Source organism: Dendropsophus ebraccatus, chromosome 8 (genome assembly GCF_027789765.1).
Source record: "Dendropsophus ebraccatus isolate aDenEbr1 chromosome 8, aDenEbr1.pat, whole genome shotgun sequence".
NCBI lineage: Eukaryota > Metazoa > Chordata > Amphibia > Anura > Hylidae > Dendropsophus > Dendropsophus ebraccatus.
Window position 1 is genome coordinate 116,967,710 of NC_091461.1, and position 13,921 is coordinate 116,981,630.

The window sequence follows — 13,921 nt, forward strand, 5'->3', positions numbered from 1 at the left end:
ATATATATATATATATATATATATATATATAAATAATGGTATGCCGGGCTGTACACTGAACACAAGAGGAACAACAAGAGGACACAGTGAGAGGTTAGTTGGGGGAAAGATCAGAAGCAACGTGAGAAAAAATGACTTTACTGAAAGAGTAGTAGATACTTGAAACAAACTTCAAGCAGATGTGGTAGGAAGGGAAATACTAAAAGGGCCGACGAGATGGAGCAGGGCTAGACTGCAATACCCACACTCAAACTGAAGACAGGAGGGGCGCTGTTTCTGGAAGAAAGCGGACATGTTTTTCTAAGCCTACATAACCCCTTTAAGGTAATACATGTCATAGATCAGCCCAGAGTATTGCTCCACTTTGCTCATGTCATCAGGGGGCATCTTCTGCGATGTCATATGACTGAGGTCAGCTGATTTTCTTCTCTTTCTTCTCTTACATTACATATTAGTCTCATATCTATTACTTAATAACCCCCCAAAAAAACCTCAATAGATAATTGAAAAATCACAAAGTTTATTTTAGACACAAATTAGTTTCCCATAAAGCACATATACACAATGACATCACATCAGGCAATTTAAATTTTTTTTTTTCATGTATGAAGGACCTATATTAATCCCAGCATTTTCTAGAACAGCACTGGGAAGGGAACGGCGCGGAGTGTCTGGTATTTGACTTTCCATTATTCTTTTTGAAGTTCTGCACTTGGCTCCTCACGTTACTGAAGAGATAGGAGCGAAAATAGTAATGAGTCAGCGTCCGGGGGTGGTGGTGATGCCCCCCGCTCTCTATATAGCTATGACCGACCATCACTGACACTTCAGTCTGCTAAACCTGACCTGTACTTAATATCTGAATGGACCTGCCAATAGCAACAGACAAGTATTCAGTATCATACTGCACATTTCCGGAAGGCAAATCAGCAATACTCAAGAGATATAGGACGTCAGACTGTTTACCTTCTTTTCTCCCTATCTGTTTCTCTCTCACACACATGGAGGCAGACCACACAACTGCTATCGGACCCATGCAGCAGAGGGCCCTGGGATTCCCCCTGATAGAGGGTAGTCTGCCTCCATGGTAGCTAAGGCTCACAGCACCCCCTTCTGCCACCACTGGCAGGGCATTGCATCCCCAACCACGAGGGCCCCTCCCCTGACCTGACCCAGCCAGCATAGAGCACAGGTGTCAGACTCCCAGCCCTCCAGATATTGCACAACTACAATTCCCATCATGCCTGGACAGCCAGAGCTAAAGCTTAGGCTGCCCAGGCCTGATGGGAATTGTAGTTTTGCAGCAGCTGGAGGGCTGGAAGTTTGACACTTGTGGCCTAGAGCAAAGCAGTGTTTACACAGACAGATTTATCTGACAGGTTATTGAAGCCAAAGCCAGGAACAGACTATAAACAGGGAACAGGTCATAAAGGAAAAATAAAATCTATCCTCTTTTCAAATCCATTTCTGGCTTTGGCTTCAATAATCTGTCTGTGTAAACGCACCATAAAGCAATGGTTTGGGCGTTCAGTGTGTCTCGTCTTTGGAATAGGTATACTTTCTCTCTTTGTACGCCATGATGGGCAGGTTCCTGTCTGATAAGAGCTGTAAGCCAATCAGATGTCTGCAGCTTCATCCCCCCCTTCTCCCCCACCACTGAGCACTGTTTCTGGGTTCTCCCCTTTCCTCAGCATTGCAGGACATTACAAAACAAAACAGTAGGTTCACCCCTTGGGTCCTGCCTCGTGTCTCCTGCAATGGCGGATGTGTCCAGGGAGGGGGACGAATATTTATTACGGATTATATGGAAACGACGAGATGCTACAGACATCATGGTAGGATCATTACTGACTGATGCGGCCTGCGGTGACATGACAGGTGTTCAGTTTTCTTGTCTTTCCCAACATACACAGTGCGCGGAAGAATCCAGAAGTAGTAAGTTATCGCTCCAGACTCTGAATTCCTATGTTATCTCATGCAGCCTCTGCTATAGACAGAGCCCACACCACATCCCATCCCCCCCACCCGACCACTCGGAATATTTTTGCAGCTCGCACCTGCTCACGGACGCGCGCATCTCCGCTGCTCCCAAAGGCTTCATCGTATGGTTCGCCAGATTCCGCCGTCCGCCTGAAGAATGAGCGGGTTTATTGTTCGGGCTGATGGCAGAATCTGGCAAACCATACGATGAAGCCTATGGGAGCAGCGGAGATGCGCGCGTCCGCGAGCAGGTGCAAGCTGCGGAATCTGTGGCGGGTGTTCCGTCGGCATTCCGTAGTGTGAACATACCCTAAAGGTATGGGTAACTGTCACCTGGGTGAGCCTTGCCTATGACTGGGATAAGTCGGGACAATCTGCAAAGCCTAAGGATTGATCAGTGGGACAAAGGGCCTCAGCCGAAGTATCTCCCTAGTACCTGCCCGACCTTCTTGGGTAGTCTTGAGGGGTTAGCTTTGCCCAGCAGTTCACGCCTGGGGATCGTGCTACACTGCTTGACTTTGTGCTAATTGTTTCTCCACCACACCTGTACTTGCACCCAGACATTGTGCTCCCCCTTTACAAAGCCCAGTGCCAGTGTGTCCGGGGGTGGGCAACGCAGGTGGGTGTCACATAGTGCCCCAGTAAAACACCAGAGCCCACCTGCTGGATACCACCTAAGCACCTTGGGCCACGCCATATGGACCAGAAGGCCACAGAGTAGCCAGCATCGATGCCAAGCCCTCCATGTGCCCGAGCTGATGCCAGGATCACCCTCCCGCAGACTGGCACCACGTCCTGCCAGCCTCTCAGCAGATACAACATATTATAATCCTTCTGTGCTACCGAATAGCAGACACGCAGTTACAGAACGTTACGCTGGGTGTACAGGGGGGTGCTAAGCAGATGAACTCACCCTGCCTCCACTACTCCATGTGTCGTGTAAAAGGGCCCTCAGGTACAGCTGTCAGTGATGTGGTCATTCCAGCGGCAGCCAGCACCAGTCCAGTAGTATACAGCAGCAGCCAGCGCCAGTCCAGCTGTATACAGCAGTAGCAGCCAGCAACGGTCCAGTAGTATACAGCAGTAGCAGCCAGCACCGGTCCAGCAGTATACAGCCAGCACCGGTCCAGCAGTATACAGCAGTAGCAGCCAGCACCGGTCCAGCAGTATACAGCAGTAGCAGCCAGCACCGGTCCAGCAGTATACAGCAGTAGCAGCCAGCACCAGTCCAGCAGTATACAGCAGTAGCAGCCAACACCGGTCCAGGAGTATACAGCAGTAGCAGCCAGCACCGGTCCAGCAGTATACAGCAGTAGCAGCCAGCACCGGTCCAGCAGTATACAGTAGTAGCAGCCAGCACCGGTCCAGCAGTATACAGCAGTAGCAGTCCAGCAGTATACAGCAGTAGCAGCCAGCACCGGTCCAGTAGTATACAGCAGTAGCAGCCAGCACCGGTCCAGCAGTATACAGCAGTAGCAGCCAGCACCGGTCCAGCAGTATACAGCAGCAGCCAGCACTGGTCCAGCAGTATACAGCAGCAGCCAGCACTGGTCCAGCAGTATACAGCAGCAGCCAGCACTGGTCCAGCAGTATACAGCAGCAGCTATTTGTGATCAAAAAGAAAACACAGCAGGGGTGGATTAACTTTACCATAGGCCCCGGGCTGTTCACCAAGCCTGGGCCCCCCCCACCCCACTGTAACTATGGCAGCACTAGCCTGGCGTTCATAGTACAGGACAGATAATGTCATTATGTCCTGATTTGTGCAAAATTGCCATAAAAAAACCTGTGATTTTTGCAAATCATGGCGGAAGTGTAGCCAGGAGACAGTACACCATTGAAAGTATAAGTTTTTTTGGGTGGTCATGGGCCCCCCAGGAGCTCAGGGCCCCGGGCTGCCGCCCAAAACGCCCCTATTATAATCCACTACTGGAACACAGCCATAAGCAACAGGAGAAAAGCAGAATGACACTGTTCTTATACAAAGTAATGCACGGTCTTCAGTAGTCTGGCTTTACACTATAGTAATATAGATGCATTTGTGTGTTTGTATTATGGACTAAAGTCCTGGCCTGACGACACGTCTGATGACCTGACATGAACCTGTCGGACCGGTGGCTGAACTGGAACCTGGGCCATAATATAAGTACAATAATGTCGCTGTGCGGCGGCCGTTGTTGCTGCGACGCTGTATCTATGGGGTGTTGTCAACTCGCACCAGGGGGCTAGGTCTGGCGGCAGCGGTGTTACTAGACCACACTCTCTGCTGCCACCTCTGTCTATGTCAGGAACTGTCCAGAGCAGCAGCAAATCCACATGGAAAACCTCTCCTGCTCTACAGACTGGAAAGAATACACATGCAGGATATACAGCAGCTGATAAGTTATGGAAGACTGAAGATTTATTAATAGAAGTAAATTACTAATCTCTGGCTTTTTCTGACACCAGTTGATTTTTGCTGAACTACCCCTTTAACAACATTCTCCAATCAGTACTCTATTAGAATAGACAGTATGCAGGAGGATTCTCCAAACTTCAGCCACGTTGCATTCACGTTCTGGTTCCAACTTCAATAAAAAAAAATAATATTCGGATCCCGTAATTGGCCCAAACTATAAGGTATTTGCTGCCAGAGGGAGCGTGTAACATATTCCCCCCGTCTCCATTCGGGATGTAGGATAAACATTGCGCTTTTTTTCAGCCTATACAGATATCATCATCTCCTGAATCTCCTCCAATTCTATGGCAGATGTCATCGTGTTCCTATTACAAGCGGCTCCAAGTGTGTAGAAGGGTCTAGAAAAAGAAACAACCCAGAATCTGCCGGGAGGGGGGACGGGGGTCTCAGCTGTGTGAGGCCGAAAATAGCCAAACTGTACATTGTGCTGATCTACAGTGTCTGAGACGGGGCACGAGGCCAGGACAGGAGGCGGCCAGGACAGGAGGCGGCCAGGACAGGAGGCGGCCAGGACAGGAGGCAGTCAGCCCCTCCACCCTCCATGGGACCGCATCAAAAAAGCACAATTATATTATTAACATGGTTTGCTGCAGGACGTATTCTGTAAGCCGGGGGGAGAGGGGGGGGAGCGCAAAATCTACAACCCATAGAATGTTATACCGTAACAATAACACACATAGTACACAGCTGTGGGTAAGGCCGGGGCTACGTGAGGACAGAGGTCGCCAGATGTCGTGCTGCGTGTGCCACTACACGTCGACGCGTTCTATTAGAATCTATTACACTGCATTTACTCAGATTTTTTTTTTCTTTCAAATCAACTGGTTTAAGCAAGTTATTTAGTTTTGTAATTTACTTCTATTTAAAAATCTCAGATCTTCCAGTACTTATCATTTGCTGCATGTCGTGCAGGAAGTGGTGTATTCTTTCCAGTCTGACACAGTGCTCTCTGCTGCCACCTCTGTCTATGTCAGGAACTGTCCAGAGCAAGAGCAAATCCCCATAGAAAACCTCTCCTGCTCTGGACAGTTCCTGACACGGACAGAGGTGGCAGCAGAGAGCACTGTGTCAGACTGGAAAGAATACAGCACTTCCTGCAGGACATACAGCAGCTGATAAGTACTGGAAGACTGGAGATTTTTAAATAGAAGTAAATTACAAATCTATATAACTTTCTGAAACCAGTTGATTTGAAAGAAAACGATTTTTGCCAGAGTACCCCTTTAAACAGGGACTTGACTAGTTCTTGTAGAACTAGATGAGATTTAGGGTTAATTCCTGTGCGCAAATCACAGTAAATACATGGCTGTGACTTCAATTGTTACTCAGGAAGAGGAAAGCCAAAAAGCAACCATGCGACTACTGAAAAAATTATGATCATGTCAAAGGTCGCTTGTGACTCCCATTCCCATAGAGTAGAAATTGAAGCCATGACCAAAACTTATTAAAAGGTCACTCCGCTTTGGACAATTCTTACTTGTTCCCTCGACAAGTCGGATAGTTTCTGCATTAAGCTGTGTACAGGAAAATCTGCTTAATGTAGGTCCTGGCACATGGATTAGACAGATCCACCGACCTCCATATGCACAATGGAGACCAAAGATGGCTGACTGTGGCCTCCATTCTGGTGGATAGAGAACCAGGGACCTATGTGCTATTCCACTAAACTAATGCAGCGAGGACGTATACTGAGCGCTATCAGTCCATTTACTATGAGACCCTAAGGCTATGTCCTTACCACGTACTATTTTTGAAAACAACGGCCGTTCTTGTCATACTGCAATGATATGCATTGAAGTCAATGGAACAACGGCCTTTGTTTTCACAGAATGCATTGAACGGTTGTTGTTTCCTTGACTTTAATGCATATCATTGCAGTATGACAAGAACGGCCGTTGTTTTAAAAAATACTACGTTGTGTGAGCCTTGTGCAGGCGTCAATCACTAAGATTAGCTCTCGCTTACCGCCTGAAGCGTTGCACAATGTCCATTCATATCACAGAGTATTGTAAGATAGGACAGGTCCTCCAGAGCAGCAATCTCTACTCTGGACAAGAGATCCTGAATGGCAAGACTCTTCTGCTGATGGCCGAGAATATCCAACTGCCTGATCCTCCTCTCCCCTGACATCTACCATTCCTAATACAAATTAGATGGTCGGGGGGCTCCAGCCATAATCGGCAGATTGAGCCAACATATAGCTAAAGTATAGGTGACAAACTTGTGTCCCTCTGGTTGTTGCAAAAGCACAATTTCCATCATGTCTGGACAGCCAAAGCTAAAGCATGATGGGAATTGTAGTTTTGCACCAGCTGGAGGCTGCGACTTTGACAACCCTGATCTAAAGTGCATGGCCTGCTCATAAACAAGGCTCAAAACTTGGCACCCATAGTGTACCTCCAGTGTTATGTGGGGAACTGGCATAGGCTTGGAAGGATCCACTAAGAAAACTGTAATATTAAAGGGGTACTCCGACAAAAATCTTTTTCTTTCAAATCGATTGGTTTCAGAAAGTTATATAGATTTTTAATTTACTCCTATTTAAAAATCTCAAATCTTCCCATACTTATCAACTGCTTTATGTCCTGCTGCAAATCTTTTCTTTTCAGTCTGACACAGTGCTCTCTGCTGCCACCTCTGTCCATGTCAGGAACTGTTCAGAGCAGAAGAGGTTTTCTATGGGGATTTGCTCCTGCTCTGGACAGTTCCTGCCAAGTGTCAGGTGTCAGACTGGAAATAATACACCACTTCCTGCAGGACATACAGCAGCTGATAAGTATTAGAAGACTGGAGATTTTTTTAAAATAGGAGTAATTTATAAAGTTCCAGACAAGTTTTATACAGGTATATCTTAAATGTGCAGCCTCTAAGCTTGTGGACGGTGCGGAGAACGCACTTAGAGTAAGGGAGGTGACAGTATCGCTTTAAGAAGGTTGTAAACTTGCCACATGGTGAAGTGTGTCCCTCGCTCACATGTAGCCTGCAGGTGACAGGGTTCAGTTTACTGTGGCACTATAGGGAGGGGGCAGCGCAGGGGGGGGGGGGGAGGGGGCAGCAGCTGTCACCTGTTGTCCGGACTCATCCCATAGCCAGTGACATTACCCATACTCTGCACTTATCGCCTCTTGGCAAACTCCAGATATAAAGCCTGGACTCCTATATAAGGAAGATGTATATATCTGTCTGCATCATTTATACAAGGCCCGGCCTGTGAGCGCTTATTAATATCACCGCCATACGCTCACATTACACCAAGCAGGTTCCCACCATGTAAAGCTGTGTTTTCTTAAGGATTTCTTGTACGGATATTAAAATCTCATTTTTTTTAACCACAGACCCAACTTTATTCTGACATTTTCGTCCCCAGCAGTCAGCAATCCGGTATTTTCTAGCAAAGAATTGTTTTAAAGGCCAAAATTCTCAGAGTTTGAGGACCCCATTGTAATGTCCGCCTTCCTGCTGGAAACCCCTCCTTCCGCACCCCTCAGGTACGGCGCGGCGCATTGATAGCGAGGTCTGGGGTTAGAGAAAACATGGCCAAGGGTAACAAGGAAGCACTTCCATCCTCAACAATAGCGCCATATATACCTACGACAATACTGCTATATACAGCTCACATAGTAGTACCATACCACAACATAGCGCCATATATACCTACGACAATACTGCTATATACAGCTCACATAGTAGTACCATACCACAACATAGCGCCATATATACCTACGACAATACTGCTGGGTACAGCTCATATAATAGTACAATGCAACCATATAGTGCCAATACAGTACTGTTATATATATCCTATATAATGGTGCCATATCTACTGCTATCTGCATCCTATCAAGATAATACTGCTATTTACATCCCACATTAGTGCCATACCGCTATATAGTACCCAGACAATACTGCCTTATAAAGTCCACATATTAGTGCCATATAACCATAAGACAATACTACCATATACAGCCCAGGTAGTGGTGCCATACAACAATATAGTGCCAGAATAATAGTGCTATATACAGCCCATATATTAGTGCCCTACCACCATAGAGTGAAAAGACACTACTGCTATCTACGGCCTACCATATAGTAACGTAATAAGGCTGCTATTTACATAACACATATTAAAGCCATACCACCATATAGTACTAAAACAATACTGCTATATACAGCTTACATATTAGTGCCATACCACCATAGAGTGTAAAGACACTACTGCTATATACAGCCCAGGTAGTGGTGTGTCATACAAAAATATAGTGCCAGAATAATACTGCTATATACAGCCATACCACCATAGAGTACAAAGACACTACTGCTACCTACAGCCTACCATATAGTACCATTGCTATTTACATAACACATATTAAGCCAAACCACCATATAGTGTTAAAACAATACTGCTATATACTGCCCACATATTAGTGCTATACCACCATATAGTGTGAAGATAATATTACTATATACAGCCCAGGTAATGGTGCCCTACAACCTTATAGTTCCAGAATAATACTGCTATATACAACTCACATAGTTCTATACCACCATATAGTGCCAAGACAATACTGTTCTACACAATCCACATAATAGTGTCATATCACCATATACAGCCCAGATAATATAGTGCCATACCACCATATAGTGCCAAGACAATACTGTTATAGTCCATATAATAGAGCCAAAGAAAATGCAGCTTTCAAATAATAATCCCCTACAATGTCCACATAATACCGCCATCCACCGCTAAAGAAATAAGGGTTTCGTTTGTGACGTTTCTCTCCCCCATATTTGGCCCTGATGACAGCCGACATTGGTTTTCTATCCATCTCGCCTGTCACATGGATCATCATGACGCCAATCACCGGATTATAACTGTAAAGTCAATGAACAGAAGCTGCAGCACCCACCCGGTGTCCGGACACATGGAAGCCATCAATAAGAACCAGGGGTACGGAGAATACCGAAAACTAGAAACGTTGTGCCCCTTCTATGGTACAGTAACCAGGTGATGCTAAGTATATGTTATATAAGGAACTACCAAATGCCAGGGAAAAAGGTGCCCAGCCAAACTGGTGCCATGCTGCACAATGCCAAGGGAAAAGTATCCAGCCAAACTGGTGCCATGCTGCACAATGCCAAGGGAAAAGTATCCAGCCAAACTGGTGCCATGCCACCCAATACCGAGAAAAAAGGTGCCGAGCCAAACTGGTGCCATGCTGCACAATGCCAAGGGAAAAGGTGCCCAGCCAAACTGGTGCAATGCCAATGAAAAAAGCTAAACTGGTGCCATGCCACCCAATACCGAGAAAAAAGATGCCGAGCCAAACTGGTGCAATGCCAAACAATGCCAAGGAAAAAGGAGCCCAGCCAAACTGGTGCCATGCCACACAATACCGAGAAAAAAGGTGCCGAGCCAAACTGGTGCCATGCCACACAATACCGAGAAAAAAGGTGCCGAGCCAAACTGGTGCCATGCCACACAATACCGAGAAAAAAGGTGCCGAGCCAAACTGGTGCCATGCCGCACAATGCCAAGAGAAAAGGTGCCCAGCCAAACTGGTGCCATGCCATTCTATGCCAAGGAAAAAGTATCCAGCCAAACTGGTGCCATGTACAACGCCAAGGAAAAAGGTGCCCATCCAATCTGGTGCCATGCCACCCAGTGCCAAGGACACAAAAACAAATTGTAATGGATTCTCCGGAGAACTCTCTGATTGCAACAAGTAAAGAAGTGAGATTAAGGCTGAAAACCCAGACGAAAAGACGTAGATTCTGATTATTTATCATTTCCAGATTTCCGACATTCAGGTGGGCAGACTATCCATGAAAAACAGGAATGCCCAATCAGCTAGACACGCCGGGATCAATAACTATAAAGCCCTAAGTGCCTCTATGTTCTTGTATGGGAAGTCTTACCTTCACTTAAAGGGCTCAGTGCTCGATTCCCCCTTGAGGGTCTAGACAAGGAAAGGGAGTATCCGTGGCGGAGCTGTCCTCTTGCTGTGCCAGGCCGGGTCCCCTGTGATGCCCCCCAGGCTGTGTGGTACAGAAGATGCACAGTACACTCTAGTCCAGTCTGAGCTCTTCTGCTCCTCTCCTCAGACTGGATGCAGTTTGGCTGCTCCTACTCCCAGCCTGTGAGTTTCCATAAAAGTCCTGCTTGTCAGGTCATCTAGCACATTCCAGACAATCCAAAAGCAGCTCTCAGCTGTTGAGCCCTCAAACGTTCCCACTGCGACCCCCTGCACGGGAAACCACGCTCCATTCTCCAGCTATGAATGACAACAGGGGGACAAGGGCTTTGGGCTGGAAGGGGTTGATATCTTCAAGGTTTTTTTTTGTCCGACACACAAGTATCAATAATCGGGAGTCGTATTCCTGGTTCTGGATTTTTCCTCTTGGAAAGTGAAGCTTCACTGTTTAGTGCTTAAAGGGAATGTTCAGTGAAAATCTTTTTCTCTCAAATCAACTGGTTATATAAACTGGTCAGAAAGTTATATAGATTTGTAACTTAATTCTATTAAAAAATCTCAAGTCTTCCCATACTTATCAGCTGCTGTATGTCCAGCAGGAAGTGTTGTTCTATTTCCAGTCTGACACAGTGCTCTCTGTTGACATCTCTGGCCGAGACAGGAACTGCCCAGAGCAGGAGAAGTTTTCTATGGGGATTCATAAAAAAACGAGACAGAGTTCCTGTCTGGGCCAGAGGTGGCAGCAGAGAGCAGTGTGTCAGACTGGAGAGAATACACCACTTCCTGCAGGACATATAGTAGCTAGGTGATGGCTAACCTTGACACTCCAGCTGTTGCAAAACTACAACTCCCATGATACCTGGGCAGCCAAAGCCATATCTTTGGTTGTCCAGGCATGATGGGAATTGTAGTTTTGCAACAGCTGGAGTGTCAAGGTCAGCCATCACTGTAGCAGCTGATAAGTACTGGAAGACTTGAGATTTTTTAATAGAAGTAAATTACAAATCTATATAACTTTCTGATACCAGTTGACTTGAAAGAAAAAGATTTTCGCTGGACAATCCCTTTAGCTGGCAATTCCATAAGTTGAAGATGTGCAATTCTATAGTTTCTTCATTCATTTCTGGATTCTGCCATTAAGATGATATAAATCCTGCGTGCAGTAAGGTGCTGTTTGTTCCCTAACCTGTTCATCTCTTGCAAAACTGCTAATCCCAACATGCTCTGTCAGTTAGCATGGTGAGAGTTGTAGTTTTGCACTGGTCCTTGTATCTAGTGCTGAGGGACTTGTCTAACTGTTCAGGTTCAGCAACGTTCTCCAAACACGAACGCTCGGCATCTGACTCCCGGCCTCTGGAGTTGGATGCTGGGAGTCAAATGCTCAGTGCATATATATATATATATATATATAGTGGTAAAAGCGTTTTGGTTGAAGAGCTGTTTTTCAAAATTGTGACTTGGTGTAAGAGCATTGCTTTGGTGTAAGAGCTCCCTGTACTGGGTGGGAGGGGGGGCGGGGGAGGGGCATGGTCTGTATAGCAGGGTCTACAGCCCTGTACTCTGGCCCAGGAAGTCTCTCTCACCTTCCAAATCATAGCAGATCCACTCCAGGCTGGGGCTTGCATCAGGGGACAGGACTGTGGAGGTAATCTCTCCATAGCTGTAACCCCTCTCTCCCTGGACAGAGAGTGCTGCATGTATGTGCCCACATCTGTCCTGCTCATCCCTTGTGTTTCCCATCCTCTCCATTACTGTACAGTAACTTATAATATCACAGATTCTACTGATTCTGAATGTTTGTTTCATCTGTTTTACATGTTATTCAGAATAAAAAATCATTATTTTTGGGGTGTGTAACCAATTGTCTGCATTTCTATGATTTCTTATGGGAAAATTTGCTTTGGTTTCCGTAGATTTCTATAGACCGATTCTTTCTCCCTGCAGGACCTGTTCTGTCCTGTATTACATGGACAACACATTGACCTGAATGGACACCATGTAATACTTCATTTCCCCTCTGGGGGCACTGCAGAGAAAAGTAACCTTTACTCGCCGGCAAATGCCAACATTTTGTCAGCTTATTGTTAAGGGAATTTAGGAACAATTTTCCATAAAGAGATGAGATACGAGTATTTTCACTTTAGGTGAACCCGATGTAGCATATTAGGCAAAAGCATAAATGACAATATAAATATAATATAAAATGATTTGATAATATATATATATATATATATATATACACACACACACTGTATATACAGTATATATATATATATATATATATATGCATTTGCACAGTAGACGGGCCTCACTCTCGACGTGTATATAAAGCAAACCCAGGAATCTCTGACAGACGGCTTTTTGCAATGTCTTTTTATTTGATAACCAAAACATACGAATATATATATATTTCAACATAGCAACAGGGAATCTCCTCGTCTTGTGATTTATATCGGTACAAACGTTCTACGAGAAGCACGTGAAAATAGAGGCGGATACATTTTATATAAACATTTAGCTGAAAACGGCAAATCTGGCTAAAAAGCATAAAATATGAAAATGAGAGATCTGCTCTGCGACGTGGGGAAGCTTCAGCCTCCATTAATGCTGGACATGTAGTTAATATGTGTTAAATCTTATAATATTCAGCTTTTTTGTGCTTTTAGATTGAAGTTTTTACATGGAAACCATCAACAAGTAGATCATCTGCTGTTGACAGATCTTATATTGGCCTCATCCATATTTTATACATAATCAGTTCAGCTTATATATAGTTTTCTTGTCTAAAACCAAATTTGACACTACAAGGTTTCCTAGAACTTTATCCAAACCAGCTTGTTGATGGTTTCCAGGTAACCATCACCTTGTTTTGCAGTGAAGATCTATTATACAGGTGAAAGATTACAACTAGAAAGCCGACATTCGTCAAAAGGTGGAGCTTCCCTTTCCTGAAACCTCTTTGTAAGGAGAAAAAAAAAATATATATATATATATATATACTGTATATAAATTTATATATAATGTCATTCAAACATATCCGGCCTCATGCATACAATCTTTACAAAATATAAGGGACAAGAGATGCTCATATCGACCAATCAAAATCAAGCACTGTTTAACAGCAGTGATCTGATTGGCTGATCTAGGCAACGCTCCCCCATTTGACCTATGAGGCTGTTGGATGCAGACATTACATTGGAAACAATTTAAAGGGCAACTATCATCAGCAAACTAAAACTACTCGAGCAGATGACTGTAGCCTAACCTATCTGCGTCACTACCCCTTCTAGCCGCCATTCGAGTTTCATTGGGTTATCACCAAGATGTATCACGCTGAGGCTATACATGCCTTCAAGGTGGGATATATAGATTGCCTGTTTCTATATACTATGGCAGGACGGCTCCCAGGGTTGGTACCTAGGTAACTCTACATATAATAAAATTACATCAAGTATAAAGTTTAAGTGCAAAAAAGACAATATATCTCAATCTATATCTTTATACATAGTCA

At 45.0% G+C, this 13,921-nt stretch overlaps 1 protein-coding gene across 10 annotated transcripts in view; it reads right to left on the minus strand.

The window, feature by feature from the left end:
* NEXN (nexilin F-actin binding protein) overlaps nucleotides 1-10,594 on the minus strand; it is a 31,501-nt gene extending 20,907 nt beyond the window's left edge. For 3 of the 10 annotated variants that reach the window (XM_069979466.1, XM_069979455.1, XM_069979457.1), the window contains exon 1: nucleotides 10,355-10,594. The gene's annotated coding sequence lies outside the window, so the exon portion shown is untranslated. The remainder of the gene's footprint in view (nucleotides 1-10,354) is intronic. The other 7 variants (XM_069979460.1, XM_069979458.1, XM_069979459.1 and 4 more) reach the window with 6 other exon arrangements.
* Between the last annotated feature and the right edge of the window lie 3,327 nt (nucleotides 10,595-13,921).